The sequence below is a fragment of the Capricornis sumatraensis genome, chromosome 13 (genome assembly GCF_032405125.1).
Source record: "Capricornis sumatraensis isolate serow.1 chromosome 13, serow.2, whole genome shotgun sequence".
Taxonomy (NCBI): Eukaryota; Metazoa; Chordata; class Mammalia; order Artiodactyla; family Bovidae; genus Capricornis; species Capricornis sumatraensis.
In genome coordinates this window covers 1878524-1906173 of record NC_091081.1, presented here as the reverse complement: position 1 = coordinate 1906173, position 27650 = coordinate 1878524, and positions in this window count along the sequence as shown.

Genomic DNA, 27650 nt, shown 5'->3' with positions numbered 1-27650 from the left:
ACCCCAAATTTATTTTTCTGTCTTCTTTCTTACTCCTTTCTTACTTCCTTCTTCAAGTTCTAGTTCTCTGGCTATAAACCTTAATAGATTTTCTTTACTGTGTATCTCAATTAAAAGAAATTTTTTTTCTGTCCAAAATTTTTTAAAAAGAAAAAATTTAAATGACTCTGGGAAAAATTAGCATCATCTAGAGCAGAGATCTCCAACTTCCAGGTCACAGATGGCAACCCTTGTCAGATCAGTGAAGTGAAGTCAGTTAGTCGTGTCCGACTCTTTGCGACCCCATGGACTGTAGCCTATCAGGCTCCTCCATCCATGGGATTTTCCAGGCAAGAGTGCTGGAGTGGATTGCCATTTCCTTCTCCAGGGGATCTCCCCAACCGAAGAATCAAACCCGGGTCTCCTGCATTGCAGGCAGACGCTTTACCGTCTGAGCCACCAGGGAATTCAGATCAGAGGTGGCATTAAATTAGAAATAAAGTGCACAAAAATGTAATGAGCTTGAATCATCCCCCACTCAGCAGTTCATGGAAAATAGTCCTACAAAACTGGTCCCTGGTGCCAAAAAGATTGTGAAAGTTGCTTGGTCATGTCTGACTCTTTTGTGACCCCAAGGACTACAGAGTCCATGGAATTCTCTAGGCCAGAATACTGGAGTGGGTAACCTTTCCCTGCTCCAGGAGATCTTCCAAACCCAGGGACTGAACCCAGGTCTCCCACATTTCAGGTGGATTCTTTACTAGCTGAGCAACAAGGGAAGCCCAAGAAGACTGAAGTCGGTAACCTATTTATTCTCCAGTGGATCTTCCTGAGCCAGGAATCAAACCAGGGTGTCCTGAATTGCAGGTGGATTCTTTACCATCTGAGCTAACAGGAAAGCTGCCAAAAAGGATGGGGGACCACTAATTGGGAACGGCTAATATAACACTGTAAATAATTTCTATACTTTAATCATATTACTTGGCATTAAATGAAAACATTACTTGGAACATCATGTAGTATGACCAAATAACCAAATAACTAAATATATATCACACATCTATTTCTGCTTTATAGACTATGCCAAAGTCTTTGACTGTGTGGATCACAGTAAACTGTGGAAATTTCTGAAAGAGATGGGAATTCTGACCACCAGACCTGCCTCCTGAGAAACCAGTATGCAGATCAGGAAGCAACAGTTAGAACTGAACATGGGACAGACTGGTTCCAAATAGGAAAAGGAGTGCATCAAGGCTGTATATTGTCACCCTACTTATTTAACTTATATGCAGAGTAATTCATGAGAAATGCTGGGCTGGATGAAGCACAAGCTGGAATCAAGATTGCTGGGAGAAATATCAAAAGCTTCATATATGCAGATGATATCACCCTTATGACAGAAAGTGAAGAAGAACTAAAGAACTTCTTGATGAAAGTGAAAGAGGAGAGTGAAAAAGTGGGCTTAAAGCTCAATATTCAGAAAACAAAGATCATGGCATCTGGTCCCATCACTTCATGGGAAACAGATGGGGAAACAGTGGAAACAGTGGCTGACTTTATTTTGGGGGGCTCCAAAATCACTGCAGATGGTGATTGCAGCTATGAAATTAAAAGATGCTTACTCTTTGGAAGAAAAGTTATGACCAACCTAGTTCAGTTCAGTTCAGTTCAGTCTCTCAGTCATGTCCGACTCTTTGCGACCCCATGAATCGCAGGATGCAGGCCTCCCTGTCCATCACCAACTGCCGGAGTTCCCTCAGACTCACGTCCATTGAGTAGGTGATGCCATCCAGCCATCTCATCCTCTGCTGTCCCCTTCTCCTCCTGCCCCCAGTCCCTCCCTGCATCAGAGTCTTTTTCAGTGAGTCAGCTCTTCACATGAGGTGGTCAAAGTACTGGAGTTTCAGCTTTAGCATCATTCCTTCTAAAGAACACCCAGGACTGATCTCCTTTAGAATGGACTGGTTGGATCTTCTTGCACCAACCTAGATAGCATATTAAAAAGCAGAGACATTGCTTTGTCAACAAAGGTCTGTCTAGTCAATGCTATGGCTTTTCCAGTGGTCATATATGGATGTGAGAGTTGGACTATAAAGAAGGCTGAGTGCCGAAGAATTGATGCTTTTGAACTGTGGTGTTGGAGACGACTCTTGAGAGTCCCTTGGACTACAAGGAGATTCATCCAGTCCATCATAAAGGAGATCAGTTCTGGGTGTTCATTGGAAGGACTGGTGGTGAAGCTGAAACTCCAATACATTGGCCACCTGATGCAAAGAGCTGACTCATTTGAAAAGACCATGATGCTGGGAAAGATTGAAGGCAGCAGGAGAAGGGGACAACAGAGGATGAGATGGCTGGATGGCATCACCGACTCAATGGACATGAGTTTGGGTAAACTCTGGGAACTGGTGATGGACAGGGAGGCCTGGCCGGCTGTGGTTCATGGGGTCACAAAGAGTCGGACATGACTGAGTGACTGAACTGAACTGAACTGATATCACACATAAAGTTCTATTGAGGCTTCTCAGGTGAATTTAGTGATAAAGAATGCACTTTCCAATGCAGGAGATATTAGAAACATGTGTTCAATCCTGGATCAGAAAGATTCCCTGGAGGAGGGCATGCCACCCACTCCAGTATTCTTGCCTGGAGAATCCCATGGACTGAGAAGCCCAGCAAGCTACACTCCATAAGTTCACAAAGAGCTGGACAGGACTGAAGTGACTTAGCATGCATGCATATAGTTATACTAATATATTTGGTATGCATTTTTATAATATATTAAATATTTCTTTAAATATATTTAAGAATCAAGCTGAAGCTCCTGTAATTTGTCCACCTGATATGAAGAACCAACTCAATGAAAAGAACGCTGATTCTGGGAAAGATTGAAGACAAAAGGAGAAGGGGACATCAGAGAATGAGATGGTTAGATAGCATCATCAACTCAATGGACATGTATTTGAGCAAACTCCAGGAAATAGTGGAGAAGAGATGAGCCTGACATTGTACAGTCCATGGGGTCTCAAAGAGTTCAACATGACTTAAAGGCTGAACAACAATATGATATTTAAAAATTTAAGAATGAATGTATATAGCAGCCATAAATGCTAGAGCTAAAAAATTAAACAACTGAAACTAAGACTCAATATATGGTTTTAACAGGAGATTAGACCTTACCATAGAGAAAAATAGAACACTGAATGGAATAAAGATCAATAAGAAATACCCAGACTAAAGCAAAGATAGATTAAAGGACAGAAAACAGAGAAAATACCATAATTATTGAGAAGGAATAATATAGTCAATAGTTTCAACAGATCTGTAAATTGTACTACAGGAGAAGACATAGAAGAAAATGAGCATAAAAAATATTTGAAAAGATAATGACTGATAATTTTCAAAAAGCCACAGATTTAAGATGTGTAGCAAAGAAAACTACACCTAGACAAAAATAGCAACTTTGCTGAAATTCAAAGAGAAATAGGACATATGTTAGGCAGCCAGAGAATGAAACACACATAACTTTCAAAGGAGCAACAATATGAGTCTCAGTGTATTTTCTTTCATTTGTTTTTTATTCTGTTTTTTAAAAAATATTTAGTTGAAATACAGTTGATGTACAATATTATGTTACAGGTGTACAGTGTAGTGAGTCATAATTATTAAAGGTTATATGCCATTTATAGTTATTATAGGGCTTCCCAGGTGACACTAGTGGTAAAAAAAAAAAACCTTCCTGTCAATGAGGGAGACATAAGAGATGTGGGTTTGAGCCCTAGATTGGAAAAAATCCCTTGGAGGAGGGCATGGTAACCCACTCCAGTATTTTTGCCTGGAGAATCACATGGACAGAGGAGCCTAGAGGGCTACAGTCCATAGGACTGCAGAGAGGGACACGACTGAAGTGACTTTACATACAACAGTTATTGGCTATATTCTGTGTGTTGTGCAATATATCCTTGTAGAGTATGCATAAGAGTTGTGCTTCTTAATCCCCTATACCTATGTCGCCCCTCTCTTGTCACATTCCTCCTGGTCACCACTAGTTTGTTCTCTATATAAGTGTCTGCTTTTTATTGTTGTTATATTCACTACCGTGTTGTATTTTTTAGATTCCTCATCAGTTCAGTTCAGTCACTCAGTCATGTCCGACTCTTTGCGACCCCATAAATCGTGGCGCGCCAGGCCTCCCTGTCCATTACCAACTCCCAGAGTTCACTCATGCTCACATCCATTGAGTCCATGATGCCATCCAGCCATCTCATCCTCGGTCGTCCCCTTCTCCTCCTGCCCCCAAACCCTCCCAGCATCAGAGTCTTTTCCAATGAGTCAACTCTTCACATGAGGTGGCCAAAGTACTGGAGTTTCAGCTTTAGCATCATTCCTTCCAAAGAAATCCCAGGGTTGCTCTCCTTCAGAATGGACTGGTTGGATCTCCCTGCAGTCCAAGGGACTGTCAAGAGTCTTCTCCAACACCACAGTTCAAAAGCATCAATTCTTCAGTGCTCAGCCTTCTTCACAGTCTAACTCTCACATTCATACATGATTCCACATACATGATATCATACAGTATTTATCTCTCTCTATCTGACTTATTTCACTAAACATAATACCCCTACCTATGTTGTTGCAAATGGCAAAGAACCCATTCTTTTTTATAGTTGAGCAGTATCCCATTGTGTGTGTGTGTGTACCACATCTTCTTTATCCATCCTTCTGTTCCATGATGGACACAGGTTGCTTCCACATCTTGGCAGTTTTAAATAATTCTGCTATGAACATCGAGGTGCAAATATCTTTTCAAATTAATGTTTTTAGAGGCTTTTGGAGGGTGTGTATATTTAAGGATGGAATTTCTGTGTCATATAATAGTTATATTTTTAGGTTTTGAGAAACTTCCAGACTCTTTTCCTGTGTTGCCCTAAATTACATTCCAGCCAACCATGTACAAGGGTTTGCTTTTCTCCACACCCTCACCAAAATTTGTTATTGGTGTGTTAGTTTGTTATTAGCCATTCAAACATATATGAGGTGATGTCTCATTGTCAGTGAACTTTCAAGAGAGATATAGTAGCCAGAAGACAGTTAGTCTTAAAAATAAATAAAGAAAAGTAAATTACTGCCAACCTACAATACTATTCTTCCAAAATGATATTGCAGGTAACAAAAATGAAAATAATTAATCAAGAAGATTGAATGAAAAGAATATAAAATGAGTGAGAGAACAAAGATTAAGACAGTAGATTTCAATACAAATAAATCTGTACAAAACATAATTAATAAAGGGAATTCTTTGGAGAAAATAAAATAATTCTGGATAGGAACACAGGTATATATGTAAAGAACAACAAAAAATAAATATGTGAGCAAATCTAAAATGATACTCATTGTATAAAAAAATGAAGTGCTTATACACATGATTATAACAGAGAACAAAAAAGTACAAAAGATGAGCATGCTAATAGAATTAAAACGTGCTAAGCTCCATTCAGTGTTCAGGAATTGGCAAAAGTATTTATGTTAGATTTTGATGAAGTGAAATGTAGATTGCAATTTTAGTTTGATCATTAATAAAGATTAAAATTTCAGCTAAGAAGTGAACTCCAAGAAGAAATAGAATAATAGAAATATTTAATAAATCCCCAAAATATAAGAAAGGAGAAAAAGAAAAGAATATAAAACGAGTCAGAGAACAAAGATTAAGACAGTAGATTTCAATACAAATAAACCTGTAACTGAATTACACTGTATTAAGATTAAATTCATTTATAAGAGATACGATTCAGTTTTTAAAAGTTGAAAGAAAACTCTTTTCAGATTTATAAAGTAACAAGTACACAAGACCGCAAACTAAAAAATTCGCAAAGCTAAAAAATACAGATGTATGTCAAGTGGACATGAAGGCAAGAAGTAAATTAAACAAAGTGGGATGTTTCATAACGATAGAAGGATCAATTGGAAGTAAAATGAATTCTACATATCTATGCCTCTCATAATACAGATTCTAAGTACATCGGGTGAGTTAGAGGGTTAAATAGAAAAGCATATAATCATAGTGCAAGGTTTTAATATACCTCCCTCAGTAACTGACAGAACAAGCAAACAAACAATATAAATAGTGGATTTAAACACCATGACTACCAACTTGGCCAAATTACCATTGAACCTAACAAACACAGAATACATACTCTACCAAAGTGTATACAAACATTTTTCAAAACTTATCATATGTTGGGCACAATGAAACCTCAATAGTATTAAAAATATTAACATCATTAAGAACTTGATTTTTTATTATAAGGACACCAGACTAGAAATCAATATTTAAGTTATCTCTAAGTCCCAAAATATTTAGAAATTGAATACTGAGGCTTTAGTGACCCATAGGGAATTCCCAGGTGGTGCTAGTGATATAGAACCCATCCGCCAATGCTGGAGATGCGAGGGACAAGGGTTCAGTCTCTGGGTTGGGAAGATCCTTTGGAGGAGGGCATGGCAACTCACTCCTGTATTCTTGCCTGGAAAATCCCATAGACAGAGGAGCCTAGAGGGCTACAGTCCATAGGGTTGCTGAGTTGGACATGACTGAAGCAACTTATTGTACATGCACAGACCCAGAGATCAGAAAAAATACAGAAATTTAAAAATAGAAAATATTCTTTAAGTTAGTGAAGTGAAGTCGCTCAGTCATGTCTGACTCTTTGTGACCCCATGGACTGTAGCCTACCAGGCTCCTCCGTCCATGGAATTTTCCAGGCAAGAGTACTGGAGTGGGTCACCATTTCCTTCTCCAGGGGATCTTCCCAACCCAGGGATCAAACCTGAGTCTCCCGTACTACAGGCAGATGCTTTACTGTCCGAGCCACCAGGGAAGCCCATTCTTTAAGTTAAGGATAATGAAAATACAATATATTAAACCTTGTGAAAATTAGGCAAAGCAATACTAAAGGAGAGATGTAGTCTTAGATGCAAATATTAGAAAAAAGAAAAGATTCAGTGTGAATTAATGGTGTAAATATTTTTGTGTTTAGAAAAATTTTTAAGCAGCAAATTAAACACAGAAATAGAAGGGATAAAATGATAAGAAAAAAAGGAGAGCCTAATTAATGAAATAAACAAATGTACAGCAAAAAGAATAAACAAAGCTAAATTTGGTTGAACCAAAAAAATTCTAGTAATCCCTACTGAAAGTAATTATGTATAAATTACCTGCTCCAACAAGGAAAAACATACAACTTTAAGATCTTATCAATGCTAAGGAAGATATGTTGATGAAATTGACAAATTCTGAGAAAAACATCACCAATAAAAACTGAGAAAAGCATAACCAATAAAAACAGACAGACAAAACTGAAAGACTTAAGAGTCATGCACCAAAAAAATTAAATATCTTTGCACAAAGAAACTCTAGCCACAGGATTCTGTACTACTAAATTCTTCTAAACATTTTGGGAAAAAATCACCAATCTTACACAGGATTGAAATTACTTTTTGAAATTAGATAATAGGAAAAGAGAAAATATTTCCTGACTCACTCATGACACCAGGTAACTCTGATTTCAAACCATAACAAGGACATTATAACAAAGAAAAATTATAGGTCACCCTCATAATCATACCTGCAAACTCAAATAATCAAAATATGAACAAAATAAATCTATCCATACAGGACAAAGGTAATATATCATTACTGAGGGGGTTTTATTATTATTTCAAGATTGCCATTGTCTACTCTTAGAAAGCAACCAATGTAAATACTGTTTTGATGAATAAGAGGGAAAGTAAACTTGCTACTCTTAATAAATGAAATTTAATCCCATGGGAAAGTTGGAGAACTGGTGTAAAATACAAACTTCAGACATATCTAATTGATTAGCAAAGGAACTGCGCTATATAACAATTCTCATCAGTCATTGGTTGAGTTCTCCTAACAGAGTTAATTCCTTGGAAATTCTGGTTTGCTATTACAAGCAACAGAGTGTCCAGGGAACTGAGAATGCTTTCAAACACAGAAACACAAGCACACATACACACAAAGTAGGTGTTGTCATTTAGAAGCTGAGCTGATGACGTGCACAAAGAGGTGACGACAAGAGGATCTGGTTGGGTTCCAATGAATTTATTTCTGCCTAAATAAAGGTATACCATGTTTATAGGTTTTTAAATAATGTTATAAAGGTATCAGTTATCCTCAGAATAACAGTGATTCAATGAAATCCAACTGAAAAATCCTAGAAAATTTCCATTAACTGGCTATTTCCAAAATTGATATGGAAATTTAAAGAGTAAAGAACAGCCAAAGCAATCTTGAAGAAAGTTAGAAAATTTACACAAACAGATATCAAGACTTATTTTAAACTTACAATAACTAAAAATATGTGGTATTGGCACAAGAACAGACAGACAATGAAACATTAAAAAGAATCAACAAACAGACCTACATATACATAAACACATGCTGTGACAAAATTTATACTGCACAGAGCCTCTGCATTTTCCAGAGAAACACAGAGGAGTATTTAAAGATATATACAAAAATATAGCAGCGATATTTGTAAAAGGAAAAACTGGGAAAGATAAAATAGTTTTTTAAAAATATGATATATTTATACAATGAAATAATATAGACTGACCAAGTCAATACTACTCCAGCAACATGGATTCATTTCTCAAAAATAATGTTAAAAGTCAAACATAAAAGTACACATGATATGATTTCATTGCAAAATTTCTAAAACAGATAAAACTAGTCTCTGGTTTCAGTGGTGTTAAAAGTGAGAATCAGGTCTCTGAGAAAAAGAAAGAGGGGTCCTATGAAGCAGTATGAAGGAGTCTTCTGTGATATCGGCAAGCATTTAATATTTACCTACCTGAGAAAAGTGATGTGGATATGCTTATCTGTGAAAATACATTAAGCCGATGATTTGTTTGGCTTCCCTGGTGGCTCAGATGGTAAAGAATGAGCCTGCAACACAGGAGGACCTGGATTCAATCCCTGGTTAGGAAGATCCCCTGGAGAAGGAAATGGCAAGCCACTCCAATATTCTTGCCTGGAGAATCCCATGGACAGAGGAACCTGGTGATCTACAGTCCATGGGGTCACAAAGAGTCAGACACGACTGAGCAACTAACACATGATTTGTTTACAATTTGTTCACTTACAGTGTGCTTATTTTTATACATACATGATTTACTTTCATTGAAATGTTTATTGACAAAAATATTTTAAAACAAATAGCAGCCTATTCTCTATTGTTAATTTTCTTAATGTTAAATATATCTTACTAAGGCAAATATGACTTGAGTAAGGAAATTTTTATCAAATTTTGCCCAGTTCTTTGAATGGATTTCTTTTCTTCTGTTAATTACTAGTCAGTTCAGTTGCTCAGTTGTATCCAACTCTTTGCAATCCCATGGCATTTAGGCTGCCGAGTTCCTCTGTCCATAGAATTTTCCAAGCAAGAATACTGGAGTGGGTTGTCATTTCTTCGTCCAGGGGATCTTCCTGATCTAGGAATCTAACTCGTGTCTCCTGCATTGGCAGGAAGATTCTTTATCACAGAGCCACCTGGGAAGCCCATTAATTACTACTACACATAATATTTTATTGAATAAAAATTATGGTTTTGTGTACTTATCTATCACATATTTATGCATGTATCATTCTGTGTGTAGCACAAAAAGTTGAATTGAAAGATAAACACAAAATAGTAACACTTATTATTTAGTTATTTGTTGTATTCAGTATTATTTTTTATTTTTATATTGAACTCTGTAACTTTTAGCGAAGGTAATAAAAGGTATACTTAAGAGAAATAATTCAACCTCTTAGGTAGTTTTCAAGTCATATCTTCTAAGTATATTAAATATATCGTTTGCTAAAACCATATTTACTAACATTTTTGCCCCATCTGTTTGTCAATTTGTTATTCTTTCTTGATCCTCTCCATCTAAGATAATCACAAAAAAAATACCTTCAGACTTTTGAACTATGTGGGAGAAGGTGAGGGTGGGATGATTTGAGAGAATAGCACTGAAACATGTATATTACCATATGTAAAATAGATGACCAGGGCAAGTTCCATGCATGAAGCAGGGCACTCAAAGCCTGTGCTTTGGGATGACCCAGAGGGATGGGGTGGGGAGGGAGGTGGGAGGGGGGTCAAGATGGAAGGACATATGTACACCCCTGGCTGATTCATGTCGATGTATGGCAAAAGCCACTACAACATTTGAAGTGAGTATCCTCCAATTAAAATAAATTAATTTTTTAAAAATTTAAAATAATTTAACAAAAGAAATTTCAAACATCTTTAATTTATTCCTCAATTTCACTTTTTGTCTTATTTCTTACTACTCAACACTACCTTTTATTTATTTTTCTTTTAAAAATTCCTACTGAATTCCCTTCAAATTTGCATAAATGATTTTTTTAAGGGTCATTTGAGAGAATGATAATTTTATGTATCAATGTCAATATTTCCTCAAGCAGGTCACTAAAATTAAGATACATTTGTATATCTACACTAGCAAAAAATAAACAAACACATAAACATTTGCATGTTTTATAACTTTCAGTTCAGTTCAGTTGTGTCTGACTCTTTGTGACCCCCATGGACTGCAGCACACCAGGCCTCTCTGTCCATCACCAACTCCTGGAGCTTCCTCAAACTTATATCCATCAAGTCAGTGATGCCATCCAACTATGTCATCCTCTGTCATCCCCTTCTCCTCCCACCTTCAATCTTTCCCAGCATCAGGGTCTTTTCCAATGAGTCAGTTTTTTGCATCAGGTGGCCAAAGTACTGGAGTTTCAGCTTCAGCATCCGTCCTTCCAATGAATATTCAGGACTGATTTCCTTTAGGATGGACTGGTTGGATCTCTTTGCTGTCCAAGGGACTCTCAAGAGTCTTCTCCAACACCACAGTTCAAAAGCATCAATTTTTTGGTGCTCAGCTTTCTTCACAGTCCAACTCTCACATCCATACATGACCACTGGAAAAACCGTAGCCTTGACTAGACGGACCTTTGTGGGCAAAGTAATGTCCCTGCTTTTTCATATGCTGTGTATAGATCTATGTTTGGGTCTATGTCTACCTTATGTCTGAAGGACTGTTTATACTTTTACACTGACTTTTGTTTCTCACTATCAATTTATCAGTTAAGGATAGAGAAGCGCAAATTTCAAGTTCACTTTGGGAAGCTCACTATGACAGCATTCTCTGCCTGTCATGGCTCTCCATAATTCAGATGATCCTTTACTCAGTTGCATATTTTTCTGATTTCAAAGTTATGTACAAACTTCCTGTTTTTAGCTACTGAGCCACATTCCCAATTGAAACCATAAATTTATAAAGACTACATCTTAAAACTACCAGTGAACAACAATCCAACAATTATATGCAGAAAGTACTCAGAATTTTTATTTTTGTCTCACCAGGAAATTTCCAGTATTTTAAACTTGTTTATAAACATGCTGATGAAAAAACTGTGGCTAGAAATCGACCTAATTTTAGGAGAAAATATGTGCTCATGTACTCAAAAGTAAAAAGAAAAAAAGTCTCTGATTTTTTGAATGACAGACTTGCTTTTCAAAAATGTAACCATATAATCCTTTCTAAACGCATACTCATCGCTGTTGTCTGCTCTCGCAGGCAAGCTCTTTTCATGCATTTCTGATTGCTTTAAGCATAATCTTTCACATTACAATGGTAAATAGATTGACAGTGATAAGCAATGATAAACAAGATGACCTCTGGGCTAAAGCTATAAGATCCCTCATTAACAAAATAGTAAATTTCTAATTACTCATTAAATATGAAATTTATTTGCTTTCTGTTAAATGTGAGATTTGTTAATATGAATCCTGCTCATTTTCCTTTATTATATTATTTTTTGGCTGTGCTGGTTTTTCTCTAGTTGTGGTGAGGAGGGGCTACTCTCTTGTTGCTGAGCACAGGCTCTAGGGCACACAGGCTTTAGTAGCTGGAACACGTGGGCTCAGTATTTGCAGCTCCCAGGCCCTAGAGCACGGGCTCAATAGTTGTGGTATATAGCACTTAGTTGCTTGGTGGCTTGTGGGATCTTCCCAGGTCAGGGATCGAACCCATGTCTCCTGCATTCTGAGAGGCGAGGTGTAAGTGTAAGGAATAGCAACTTTGTTTGGAAAGCCAGCAGACCTGTGGGATGGTGGACTAGTGCCCCAAAGAACCATCTTACCAGAGTTGCTGCTGCTGCAGCTAAGTCGCTTCAGTCGTGTCCGACTCTCTGCGACCGCATAGACGGCAGCCCACCGGGCTCCCCTGTCCCTGGGATTCTCCAGGCAAGAACACTGGAGTGGGTTGCTATTTCCTTCTCCAATGCATGAAAGTGAAAAGTGAAAGTGAAGTTGCTCAGTCGTGTCTGACTCTTAGCAACCCCATGGACTGCAGCCTACCAGGCTCCTCTGTCCATGGAATTTTCCAGACAAGAGTACTGGAGTGGGGTGCCATTGCCATAGGCTTCTTTTATATTAAAAAAAGAAGAGTATGGCTATTGCAAACTTCTAGCTGCTGGAATCCCTTGTTCTTGCAGTTGTACATGCAACTCTGGTCACAGTGTTCTTGTAAACCTCTAACAAGACAAATATTATTCTTTATTCTTATGCATTTAAAAGCAAGGGCCTTGAGAAAGGGCTATCTTTTATATTTCAGATGATAGGCAAATTTGTTTTGCGAAAGTTGCAGAGCCATCATGACTAAGCACAGACAACGTATCACAAAAGTTAGGGCTGAAGCAGTAGATGCAATATGGAGTCAGGTTTGATCCCTGTTACAAAGAGAGACCACTCAGCCAACTTTCATTTGAATGGATTAAATCCCTTTTATTTATTTATTTTTTGAGACTCAGTTGAGTTCAATCGCTCAGTTGTGTCCGACTCTTTGCCACCCCATGAATCGCAGCACGTCAGGCCTCCCTGTCCATCACCAACTCTCAGAGTTCACTCAGACTCATGTCCATCGAGTCAGTGATGCCATCCAGCCATCTCATCCTCGGTCGTCCCCTTCTCCTCCTGCCCCCAAACCCTCCCAGCATCAGAGTCTTTTCCAATGAGTCAACTCTTCGCATGAGGTGGCCAAAGTATTGGAGTTTCAGCTTTAGCATCATTTCTTCCAAAGAAATCCCAGGGTTGATCTCCTTCAGAATGAACTGGTAGGATCTCCTTGCAGTCCAAGGGACTCTCAGGAGTCTTCTCCAACACCACAGTTCAAAAGCATCAATTCTTCAGCATTCAGCCTTCTTCACAGTCCAACTCTCACATCCATACATGACCACAGGAAAAACCATAGCCTTGACTAGACGAACCTTAGTTGGCAAAGTAATGTCTCTGCTTTTGAATATGCTATCTAGGTTGGTCATAACTTTTCTTCCAAGGAGTAAGTAAGTGTCTTTTAATTTCATGGCTGCAGTCACCATCTGCAGTGATTTGGAACCCCCCAAATAAAGTCAGCCATTGTTTCCACTGTTTCCCCATCTATTTCCCATAAAGTGATTGGACCAGATGCCATGATCCTAGTTTTCTGAATGTTGAGCTTTAAGCCAACTTTTTCACTCTCTACTTTCGCTTTCATCAAGAAGCTTTTTAGTTCCTCTTTACTTTCTGCCATATGGGTGGTGTCATCTGCATATCTGAAGTTCTTGATATTTCTTCCAGCTATCTTGATTCCAGCTTGTGTTTCTTCCAGTCCAGCATTTCTCATGATGTACTCTGCATAGAAGTTAAATAAGCAGGGTGACAATATACAGCCTTGATGTACTCCTTTTGCTATTCGGAACCAGTCTGTTGTTCCATGTCCAGTTCTAACTGTTGCTTCCTGGCCTGCATACAGATTTCTCAAGAAGCAGGTCAGGTGTCCTGGTATTCCCATCTCTTTCAGCACTTTCCACAGTTTCTTGTGATCCACACAGTCAAAGGCTTTGACATAGTCAATAAAGCAGAAAGAGATGTGTTTCTGGAACTCTCTTGCTTTTTCCATGATCCAGCGGATGTTGGCAATTTGATCTCTGGTTCCTCTGCCTTTTCTAAAACCAGCTTGAACATCTGGAAGTTCACAGTTCACGTATTGCTGAAGCCTGGCTTGGAGAATTTTGAGCATTAATTTACTAGCATGTGAGATGAGTGCAATTGTGCGGTAGTTTGAGCATTCTTTGGCATTGCCTTTCTTTGGGATTGGAATGAAAACTGACTATTTCCAGTCCTGTGGCCACTGCTGAATTTTCCAAATTTGCTGACATGTTGAATGCAGCACTTACACAGCATCATCTTGTAAGATCTGAAATAGCTCAACAGGAATTCCATCACCTCCACTAGCTTTGTTTGTAGTGATATTTCCTAAGGCCCAATTGACTTCACATTCCAGGATGTCTGGTTCTAGATTAGTGATCATACCATCGTGATTATCTGGGTCATGAAGATCTTTTTTGTATAGTTCTTCCATGTATTCTTGCCACCTCTTCTTAATACCTTCTACTTCTGTTAGGTCCATACCATTTCTGTCCTTTATTGAGCCCATCTTTGCATGAAATGTTCCCTTGGTATCTCTAATTTTCTTGAACAGATCTCTAGTCTTTCCTATTCTGTTCTTTTCCTCTATTTCTTTGCATCATCCAATTTATTTCACTGGAGATTTGAGCCCAAAACACTTGAAAATTTCAGAGTGTGCAGAGTCTCTTCTCTGCTTGTTTTGGAAATTAAAAGGTAACAGCATTCATGCACCCAGAGTCAATGAGCCTGTCCATCTCTAACAAGAAAATCAATCAATTAACCAATGACAAAGAGAGGTCCCTACACTATGTATTGCTGTTTTATTGGAGCAGAGAAATCACTGTATGGGCAAAGCCTTAATAGTTCAGATACACTTTGCTTCTTTGTATCTAACACTGTCCCTAACAGTAGTGACTTGCACACTAAAATCTAGTCACAGCTTCTTTTAGTTCCTTTCCATCCCAGGGTATTTTCACAGGTGCTTTTCTTTGTCAGAAGTCACACACTCACACACATGTACTCACTTTACCTGGATGGTCAATATTCATCTTTTGGATCTCCATGGTCACCAAATTCAATATAGGCCACAATTATAATCATGTTTCCTAATTTGTATTACTTCATCGTTTAAAAAGAGCTTGTGTATAAATTAGCCAACGAAGACCTACTGCATAGCACAGGGAACAATACTCAATATCTTATAATAATCTATAAAGGAAGAGGATGTTAAGAAAAGAAAAAGAATATTGGAAAAGACCCTGATGCTGGGAAACAGTGAGGGCAGGAGGAGAAGGGGATGACAGAGGATGAGATGGTTGGATGGCATCACTGACTCAATGGACATGAGTTCGAGCAAACTCTGGAAGATAGTGAAAGGCAGGGAAGCCTGGCATGCTGCAGTCCATGGGGTCTCAAAGAGTTGGACATGACTTAGTGACTGAACAGCAACAATATGTATATGTATAATTTAATCACAGCATTGTAAACTATACTTTAATAATTAAAAAATAATTTTAAAATAAAAATTAAAAATACTTTCATATTTATTTTTCTTCTCATAGAAACATCATTTCATATTATATGGTGATGACATCAAGGGCTTTGGTCTTGGAGTCAGATAGTTTGAATTTCCATCCCAACTTGGCCACCTACTAGCTATAGGGTCACAAGATACTTAATCTCTCTGAGCCTTCATTTTTTGATGTGTAAGTGACAACAATGATAGCTTCTATGTAATAGGGACTGAAATAGTGTCTAGCACTTTGTAATTATTCAACAAACACTATCATTTACTCTTTTATCCATTAATTTTTAGATGAAGCTAATTGATTTGGTCAAGATTAGACAAATAGGACCTCCCTGGTGGTGCAGTGGTTAAGAATTTACCTGCCAATGCAGGGGACATGAGTTTAATCTCTGGCCTGGGAAGATTCCACATTTCATGGAACAACAAAGCTCTTGCCCATAACTACCAAGCTTGCACTCTAGAGCCCAGGAACTGCAATTACTGAGCCTGTGTGCTGCGACCACTGAAGCTTATGCACCTAGAGCCTGTGCTCCACAACAGAATAAGCCATTGCAATGAGGAGGCTGTGTACTGCGACAGAGTAGTGCCCACTTGCAGCAACTAGAGAAAGCTACCCACAAAGCAAGAAAGACCCAGCACAGCCAAAATTAAATAGACAAACAAATAAATAAAAAACCTTTAAAGATAGACAAATAATCCTTAGATTGATTTCACCTGTTGTTTTGAGGGCTTTCCTTTTCAAAGCAGACTCATCTTTGCAATAATCATACATAACTTAAAAATTTAGCATTTCATTCCAAGAGATTGTATAGGAAATTTCACTGACTAAAAGTCCTGCCAAGGAGCACTTGATTTCAGTTTTCTAAGTGACTGACTGTTTTAAAATATGTCCGACGCAGGATACAGCATGCTTGGGGCTGGTGCACGGTGATGACCCAGAGAGACGTTATGGGGAGGGAGGTGGGTGGGAGGTTCATGTTTGGGAAGGCATGTACACCCGTGGTTGATTCATGTCAATGTATGGCAAAACCAGTACAGTATTGTAAATTAAAATGAAGGAAAAAAAATTATGACAAAAAAATAAATAAAAGTTAAGCAAAAACAAGTTTCAAAAGATTTAAAAAAAATTTATATTCAAGAGAAAACATTTTTCAGTGTCCTATTATCAGTCAAATTCATTGACATTTCCTACAGATGACACGCTGTATCAACTGAAACCAGCACCAAAAAAGAGGAACAAAGGTTATGACCTTTAACACTGAACTCCAGCTCTCCCATCATTAGCAAACAAAGCCTCTTTTTGTTCATTTCTGCAATCAGAAATCATGACTTTTTTCTCTTTATTCAATAATGACCCTAGGCTTATACTATTATTGTATGCAATTTCTTCTTAGATAACTGCTATTTTTATTTGCTTTTTATTTTTTTATTTATGTTATTTCATTCTAATTTAGAAAAAAATATTGTCTTCACTTTTTTTTTAAATTGACATTGATTTGTAACAGTTACTGAGTAGAAATATAAAATAAGGAGAAAATTCCCACATTGATACTACTATTTTTTTTTTTACTTTTAAAAAATTAATTTATTTTAATTGGAGGTTGATTACTTTGAAATATTGTGGCGGTTTTTGCCATACATTGACACGAATCAGCCACAGGTGTACATGTATCCCCCATTCCAGACTTCCCTCCCCCTTCCCTCCCCATCCCATCCCTCTGGGTTGTCCCAGTGCGCGGACTTTGAGTGCCTTGTTTCATACATTGAATTTGAACTGGTCATCTATTTTACATATGGTAATAAAACATGTTTCAGTGCTATTCTCTCAAATCATCCCACCCTCGCCTTCTCCCACAGAGTCCAAAAGTCTGTTCTTTATAGATGTGTCTCTTTTGCTGTCTTGCATAATATTTTTCCTTACACAGGAGAGCAAGAGATGTTATCCCCAGTTTGCTTGTGGATTCCTATAATTCTTTTCCATTAAAAGTTACTGAAAAGCTAAATACTTCTGTAGCTGAGGGGTTTGCAGAATCCTTCAAGTTCTTAATACCTGAAATTATTGTAATATCGCTTACCTAAGTATGACCATACATGTCAAAGGTGACTGTCAAGTTATGTACTTTTCTTAAGTAACTTGTTTGTGTGTTTTCATTTCTCAATGGTGTTTACAAATCTAAGTTTAGAGCTCAAATCCAATCTTTATAGTTCAAATTTTTGTAAAAATTTTTATAACACCAAAATTTATACTCACAGTGATTTCAAGGTGATTCATGGATATGTGCAGATCTGAAAAGATTTGGAGTCACCCATCTTTATCAGCTGAGGCCAAATGAAGAAATGCTCTGCATTCTTGCTTCAGATCTCATACTGTAAATAAATATGTACTTTTCAGTCAATTTAATGCCATAGTTTTTGTATTTTAGTGCTTTTTGTTGGTGATTTTGCTCTTTATAATGACCCCCAAGTATGTTGCTGAAGTATTGTTAGCAAGTATTGTCAGTTTCTAAGCAAAAGATTACTGTAATATGCCTTCAGGAGAAAATATGTGTTCGGTAAGCTTAGCTCAGGCATAAGTTACAGTGCCATGGGCTGTGTGCTCAAAGTTAATGAATCAAAAATACATATTAAATAATGTGTCCTTTAACAGAAATACACATAAAATAAGAAACAGGAAGAATTCAGCTCTGCAAAACGGAGTTGTTTGCCTATCCTACTTTTCCCTACACCTCTGCTAGGTATTATGAAGACTGTGGGATGGAGCCTGTCCATCATCTCTGGCCTGCAATAATATAGGCAGAGATAACTCTCTTTCCTCTCCATAGAGTAGGGACTTGAGAGGCATATGGGGAGATGCTAAGAAAATATGACCGTTTAGTTCAGTCGTGTCCGACTCTCTGTGACCCCATGAACCACAACACGACAGGCCTCCCTGTCCATCATCAACTCTCGGAGTCCACCCAAATTCATGTCCATCAAGTTGGTGATGCCATCCAACCATCTCATCCTCTGTTGTCCCCTTCTCCTGCTGCCCTCAATCTTTCCCATCATCAGGGTCTTTTCCAATGAGTCAGCTCTTCACATCAGGTGGCCAAAGTATTGGAGTTTCAGCTTCAACATCAGTCCTTCCAATGAACACCCAGGACTGATCTCCTTTAGGATGGACTGGTTGGATCTCCTTGAAGTCCAAGGGACTCTCAAGAGTCTTCTCCAACACTACAGTTTAAAAGCACCAATTCTTCGGTGCTCAGCTTTCTTCATAGTCCAACTCTCACATCCATACATGACCACTGGAAAAACCATAGCCTTGACTAGGCAGGCTTTTGTTGGCAAAGTAATGTCTCTGCTTTTTAATATGCTGTCTAGGTTGGTCATAACTTTCCTTCCAAGGAGTAAGCGTATTTTAATTTCATGGCTACAATCACCATTTGCAGTGATTTTGGAGCCCAGAAAAATAAAGTCAGCCATTGTTTACACTTTTTCCCCATCTATTTGCCTTGAAGTGATGGGACCAGATGCCAAGAACTTAGTTTTCTGAATGTTGAGCTTTAAGCTTGAGAGGCATGTGGGGAGACACTAAGAAAATATAACAACTTGATACCAATAAAGTCAACAATTTAGATGAAATGAACGAATTTCTTGGGATACAAACACAACCAAAATACCCTTAAAGAAAAAGTTTTTTTTTTTTTAAAAAGCCTTAATAGTACTGTATATTCAATACACTAAATTTGTAGATAGAATATCTAAAGTGAGACATTCCAATTTCATATGGTTTTACTGATGAATTTCACAAAACATTTGGGGACAAATAAAACCAATTCTACACAGTCTCTTTCTCAAAATAAGTAGGAACACTTCTCAAAATGATTTATGTGGCTGTCATTATCCTAATTACTAAACAGACAAAGATAGAAAAAGTAGAGAAGGCTATAAACAATATCTCTCATGAACATAGACATAAAAACCTCAACAAATACGAGTAAATCATGTCCTCCAATATATGAAATAAAAATACAACATGACAACTGGATTATTCCAGAAATTCCAGGATTACTTAAAAATTAGTCAATGCAATCACCACATAAAGAGTCTATAGTGTAATAATCACAGTATCATATCAGTTCATGTAACAAAACCATTTGAGAAGATTTATATTACCTATTTATAAAAAAAAACTGTCAATAAATTAGGAATAGAAAAAGAATTTTTCAATTGACAAACAGTATCTATAAAATAACTGGCAGCTAAATCTTTGCAGCCAAAGATGGAGAAGTTCTACACAGTCAGCAAAAACAAGATTCAGAGCTGACTGTGGCTCAGATTATAAACTCCTTATTCCGAAATTCAGACTTAAATTGAAGAAAGTGGGGAAAACCACTAGACCATTCAGGTATGATCTAAATCAAATCCCTTATGATTATACAGAGAAAGTGAGAAATAAATTTACGGGAGTAGATCTGATAGACAGAGTGTCTGATGAACTATGGACAGAGGTTCATGACATTGTGCAGGAGATGGGGATCAAGACTATCCCCATGAAAAAGAACTGCAAAAAAGCAAAATGGCTGTCTGAGGAGCCCTTAAAAGGCTGTGAGAAGAAGAGAAGTGAAAAGTAATGGAGAAAAGAAAAGATATACTCATTTGAATGCATATACCCAAAGAATAGCAAGGAGAGATAAGAAAGCCTTCCTCAGAGATCAATGCAAAGAAATAGAGGAAAACAATAGAATAGGAAAGACTAGAGGTCTCTTCAAGAAAATTAGAGATAAGAAGGGAACATTTCATGCAAAGATGGGCTCAATAAAGGACAGAAATGGTATGTACCTAACAGAAGCAGAAAATATTAAGAAAAGGTGGCAAGAAGACACAGAAGAACTGAACAAAAAAGATCTTCATGACCCAGATAATCACGATGGTATGATCACTCATCTAGAGCCAGACATCCTGGAATGTGAAGTCAAGTGGGCCTTAGGAAATAACACTACAAACAAAGCTAGTGGAGGTGATGGAACTCCTATTGAGCTATTTCAGATCTTACAAGATGATGCTGTGTAAGTGCTGCATTCAACATGTCAGCAAATTTGGAAAACTCAGCAGTGGCCACAGGACTGGAAATGGTCAGTTTTCATTCCAATCCCAAAGAAAGGCAATGCCAAAGAATGCTCAAACTACCGCACAGTTGCACTCATCTCACATGCTAGTAAAGTAATGCTCAAAATTCTCCAAGCCAGGCTTCAGCAATACGTGAACTGTGAACTTCCAGATGTTCAAGCTGGTTTTAGAAAAGGCAGAGGAACCAGAGATCAAATTGCCAACATCCGCTGGATCGTGGAAAAAGCAAGAGAGTTCCAGAAAAACATCTCTTTCTGCTTTATTGACTATGCCAAAGCCTTTGACTGTGTGGATCACAAGAAACTGTGGAAAATGCTGAAAGAGATGGGAATACCAGACCACCTAACCTGCCTCTTGAGAAATCTGTATGCAGGTCAGGAAGCAACAGTTGGAACTGGACATGAAAGAACAGATTGGTTCCAAATAGAAAAAGGAGTACATCAAGGCTGTATATTGTCACCCTGCTTATTTAACTTCTATGCAGAGTACATCATGAGAAACACTGGACTGGAAGAAACACAAGCTGGAATCAAGATTGCCGGGAGAAATATCAATAACCTCAGATATGCAGATGACACCACCCTTATGGCAGAAAGTGAAGAACTAAAGAGTCTCTTGATGAAGGAGAAAGAGAGGAGAGTGAAAAAATTGGTTTAAAGCTTAACATTCAGAAAACTAAGATCATGACACTTAGTCCCATCACTCATGGCAAACAGATGGGGAAACACTGGAAACAATGGCTGACTTTATTTGGGGGGCTCCAAATCACTGCAGATGGTGATTGCAGCCATGAAATGAAAAGACGCTTGCACTTTGGAAGGAAAGCAATGACCAACGTAGACAGGAAATTAAAAAGCAGAGACATTACTTTGCCAACAAAAATCTGTCTAATCAAGGCTATGGTTTTTCCAGTAGTCATGTATAGATGCGAGATTTGGGACTATAAAGAAAGCTGAGTGCCAAAGAATTGATGCTCTTGAACTGTAGTGTTGAAGAAGACTCTTGAGAGTCCCATGGACTGCAAGGAGATCCAACCAGTCCATCCTAAAAAAGATCAGTCTTGCATATTCATTGGAAGGACTGATGTTGAAGCTGAAACTCCAATGTTTTGCCCACCCGATGTGAAGAGATGACTCATTTGAAGAGACCCTGATGCTGGGAAAGATTGAGGGCAGGAGGAGAAGGGGATGACAGAGGATGAGATGGTTGGATGGCATCACCAACTCAATGGACATGAGTTTGGTTAAACTCCAGGAGTTGATGATGGAAAGGGAGGCCTGGCGTGGTGAGGTTCATGGGGTCGCAAAGAGTCGGACATGACTGAGTGACTGAACTGACTGAATGTCAAACTTAATGGTATAAAACTGAATAATTTTCCCCTAATATCTGACCATGGAGAAGGCAATGGCAACCCACTTCAGTACTCTTGCCTGGAAAATCCCATGGATGGAGGTGCCTGGTAGGCTTCAGTCCATGAGGTCGCTAAAAGCTGGACATGACTGAGCGACTTCACTTTCCCTTTCCACTTTCACGCATTGGAGAAGGAAATGGCAACCCACTCCAGTGTTCTTGCCTGGAGAATCCCAGCCCACCCCTGGTGGGCTGCCATCAATGGGGTTGCATAGAATCGGACACTACTGAAGTGACTTAGAAGCAGCAGCAGCAACATCTGACCAAAAAACAGGCATTCCACTTTCACTACTGCAATTCAGCATAGTAACAGATGTCTTAGTTGATTAAAGTAAGACTGAGTGACTGAACTGTACTCATTCACAGATGATAATTAGCTGTGTAGAAAATCTTAAAGAATCTACCTAAACCAAAAGAAAAAATTCCTAAAGGGAGCAAGTGCATGTAACAATGTCAAAGGATACAAAGGTCAATCTACAAAGATTGTGTATTTTTCTATATGAGAAATTAACAACTAAAAAAGTAATTTTAAAATAAAATACCATCTATAATAGCTTAACAAAAAGGAAATACTTAGATGTAAGCCTAAAAAAATATGTGCACAATTTGCTGAAAGCTACAACATACTTTTGAAAGAATTCAGATAAATTCTGAATGAATAGAGAGGCACACTATGTTCATGGGTTAGAAGACTCACCATACTATCATGTGAATTTTCACTAAATTGATTTATGGATTCAAACAATGTCTATCAAAATTCTAGTAAATTTTTTTATATATAAACAAGCAGTTTCTAAAATTTCTATGGAAATATGAAGAGACTATGGAAACTAAAACAATATCGAAAAAGGGAATCTGTTTGGAGGAATCATACTACACAACATTAAGACTTACTTTTCTACTGTAGAAACAAAGAAATGTGAAATTGGTAAAGGAATAGACACAAAGATCATTTGAATAGAATAGAGCCCAGAAAGAGGGCTACAAGTAGGTCTGCTTTTGACTTTTGGCATAAATAAAAAATAATTCAATGAAGAAAATTTTTTTCAACAAATTGTGTTGAAACAATTGGAATTCCACAGGCAAAAGTATAACTCCTTAACCCTATAACTTGTAACAAAAATAACTCAAAATGTATCATAGGTATCACAGAATAGTGTATAGCTATTACATTTTTAGAAGAAAAAAATCTTAGGAAAAATCTTTGTGACCGGGCACTATGCAAAGAGTTCTTAGACAGGACTATCACTTACTTAGACATCTAAATCACTATAGACTAAACATATATATTACATTCAAATTAAATATTTAAAAGCTTTTCCTTTATGAAATAACCCATAATAATGATTTAAAGACAAGTCATGAACTGGAGAAAAATATGTATAAATCATATATTTGATGACAAATTGCATCACAATATATGAAGTCTTTAAACTCAATACTAGAAAAGAAAAAAAATTCATTTATAAAATGTTGAAAGACTTGAACAGACCCTTTATCAAAGAAGTTACATCAGTGTCAAATAAGTGTATGAACAGATGTTCAGCTTCATTGGCTATTAGAGAATTGCAAACAAAAACCACTATGAAATACACCTCAACAATTATTACTAAAATAAAAATACTAGTAATATCAAGTACTATTGAGGAACAACCAGATCCTTGCTAGAGAGAACATAAAATGATACGGCACTCTAGAAAACAGTAAAGAAGTTTCTTATAAATAAATATACACTTACCATGTGTCACAGAAATTGCACTTTTAAGTATACGTCTTAAAGAGAAAGCTCATGTTTACATGAAAATCTGTATATGAATGTGCATTGATGCTTTATCAGTAAGAGCCAAACACTGAAAATATTGTTAACATAAATATTTTCAAAAGACAAATAAACTGTATATAATTATAGAATGAAAAAAATATTCATTAATTAAAATAAATTAACTACCAATACAGGGCTTCTGAGGTGGCACAGTGGTGAAGAATCTGCCTGCCAATTCAGGAGACGCAGATTCAATTTCTGGTTTTGGAAGGTCCCTTGAAGAAGGACATGGCAACCCACTCCTGTATTCTTGTCTGGGAAATCCCACAGACAGAAGATCATGGAGGGCTATAGTCCATGGAGTCACAAAAGAGTTAGACACGATTTAGCAACTAAACAACATCAAGTCTAACCATGGAGGTAAAACACCTGTACACTGTAAACTATAAATTATTGCTGAAAAAATTAAAGGACATTCATAGATGCCCTTAATCAAGTTGAAGAAATTCTCAATTATTCTGTTTGCAGAGAGCTTTTTTTTTTTTTTAATCATGATAAGATATTGAATTTTGGCAGATGCTTTTTTCTATGTTTATATGGTTTTACCTTTTAAATTAGTCAATACGGGGAAGCAATAGTTTAAAGTATTTGTGTTAAATAGATTTAGCATTCATAATGGGTTTCCCAGGTGGCACTAGTGGTAAATAATCTGCCTGCTAATACAGCAGATGCCTGACACCCAAGTTTGATCCCTGGGTCAGGAAGATCCCCTGCAGTATGAAATGGTGACACACTCCAATATTCTTGCCTGGAAAATTCCATGGACATAAGACCCTGGCGGGCTACAGTCCATGGGGCAGCAAAGAATCAGACACTATTCTCATCTATTTCTTGTTTGCAGAGAGTTGGGATTTTTTTTACAATCATGATAGAATATAGACTTTTGGCAGATGCTTTTTGTTATGTTTATATGGTTTTACTTTTTATATCATTCAATATAGTGAAGCAACAGTTTTACGTAATAGTGTTAAATAGATTTGGCATTCCTAGGATAGACTCTATTTTGCCATGATGTATTATCTACAACTAATCCCATTCAGAGTATTTTTTAATCTCAAAACTTAAAATTTTCAACTCTAAAAAAAAAGAAGACCTAAATAAATGGAAATATATCTCACGTTCATGGATAGAAACACCAAAAAAACAGGCAGCAAAAGAAAAATAGATACTCTGGAGTTATTAAAATTAAGAACATTTTGTACATCAAAGGATACTATCAAGAAAGCAAAAAGAAAACTTACTGAATTAAACAGAATATTTGCACATAATATATATAGTAAGAGATTAAAATTCAGAATAAGTAAAGAACTATTATAACTCAACAAGAAACCAAACAACCCTTTTTCTTAAGAAAAATGGACAATGACCTTGAATAGATATTTCTTCAAAGATATACAAATAACCAGTAAGCACATAGAAAGATGCTTAACATCACTAGTAAATAGATACATGTAAATCAAAACAATAAAGAAATGACATTTCATGTCTACCTGGATTGTGATAATTGTTTAACAATGGAAAGTAACAGTATTGATTAAATATGGGGAAATTGGGTGTTTGGGGAATTACTGATAACAATGTAAAATTGCACAGCCACTGTGGAAAAATAGTGTGGTGGTTCCATGAGCAATACATATGGTTCCTTAAAGTATGCAAAGCTAACAGTCCCTTTGCAAGCAATAAATCTAAAAGAATTGACAGTATGGACTCAAACAGATATTTGTACATCAATATTCATAGCAATATTATTCACAGTATCCCATGGATCCATTGATATATTCATGTAAATATCACAAACACACACACACTGAAATATTATTCCGTCATAAAAAGGAATGGAGTTTTTATTTTTGTTACAACATGGACAGACCTTGAAAACATGCAGAGAGAAGAGGTAAAGTTGTCAATATTCACAAGTTAATCAATGTGACATGCCACATTAACAAAAAGAAAGATAAATATAACAAGATCATCTCAATAGATGCACAAAAAGCATTTGGCAAAATTTCAAACTTATTTGTGATAAAAATTCTCAAGTTTGGTATAGAGGTAACAAATCACCATCTATGACAATCCTGCAGCTTATATTACAGTACTAAAAACTATAGGCTTTTCTTCTAAAACTAGGAACAAGGATTCTCACCATTTGTAGTTAACATTGTATTAGAAGTCCTCATCATATCAGTCAGACAAAGGGAAAAAAAAAGGTACTGAAATTGGAAGATGAGGTAAAACTGTCACTATTTACAAATGACATGATACTTTAGACAAAACCTTAAATTCTCCACCAGAAAAGAATTAGAGTTAATGAATTAATTTAGTAGAGTTGCAGGATACAGTGTTAATATAAAGAAATCTGTTGCTTTTCTATGCAATTAAAAAACAGCAAAAGAGAAAGCAAAATAATCTCATTTTAACAGGGATCAAAAAAGTAAAATATAAAGCAGTAAACTTAAGGAGGTAAATGACCTATACTCTGAAAACTATGACATTGATGAAGTAAACTGAAAGCAGTACAAACAATGGAACACCATCCCTTTGTTCATAAGTTGAAAATATTAATATTGTTAAAATGTCCATACTACCTAAAGCAATATAGAGAGTCAGTGTAATCCCTATCATAATACCAATGGCATTTTTCACAAAATTAAAACAAATAATTTCAAAATTTCTATGGAACTGTCAGTTCAATTCAGTCGCTCAGTCGTGTCCAATGCTTTGCGACTCCATAAATCACAGCAAGTCAGGCCTCCCTGTCCATCATCAACTCCCAGAGTTCACTCAAATTCATGTCCATCGAGTCGGTGATGCAATCCAGCCATCTCATCCTCTGATGTCCCCTTCTCCTCCTGCCCCCAATCCCTCCCAGCATCAGGGTCTTTTCCAATGAGTCAACTCTTCACATGAGGTGGCCAAAGTACTGGAGTTTCAGCTTCAGCATCAGTCTTTCCAGTGAACAGGACTGATGTCCTTTAGGATGGACTGGTTGGACGTCCTTGCAGTCCAAGTGACTCTCAAAAGTCTTCTCCAACACCACAGTTCAAAGCATCAATTCTTCAGCACTCAGCTTTCTTCACAGTTCAACTCTCACATCCATACATGACCACAGGAAAAACCATAGCCTTGACTAGACGGACCTTTGTTGGAAAAGTAGTATCTCTGCTTTTTAATATGCTGTCTAGGTTGGTCATAACTTTCCTTCCAAAGGAGTATGGGTCTCTTAATTTCATGGCTGCACTCACCATCTGCAGAGATTTTGGAACCCCCCAAAATAAAGTCTGACACTGTTTCTAATGTTTCCCCATCTATTTCCTATGGAGTGATGGGACCAGATGCTATGATCTTTGTTTTCTGAATGTTGAGCTTTAAGTCAACTTTTTCACTTTCCTCTTTCACTTTCATCAAGAGGCTTTTCAGTTCCTCTTCAGTTTCTTCCATAAGGGTGCTGTCATCTGCATGTCTGAGGTTATTGATATTTCTCCTGGCAATCTTGATTCCAGCTTGTGCTTCTTGCAGCCCAGCGTTTCTCATGATGTACTCTGCATATAAGTTAAATAAGCAGGGTGACAATATACAGCCTTGGTGTATATTTGGAACCAATCTGTTGTTCCATGTCCAGTTCCAACTGTTGCTTCCTGACCTGCATACAGGTTTCTCAAGAGGCAGGTCAGGTGGTCTGGTATTCCCATCTCTTTCAGCATTTTCCGCAGTTTCTTGTGATCCACACAGTCAAAGGCTTTGGCATAGTCAATAAAGCAGAAAGAGATGTTTT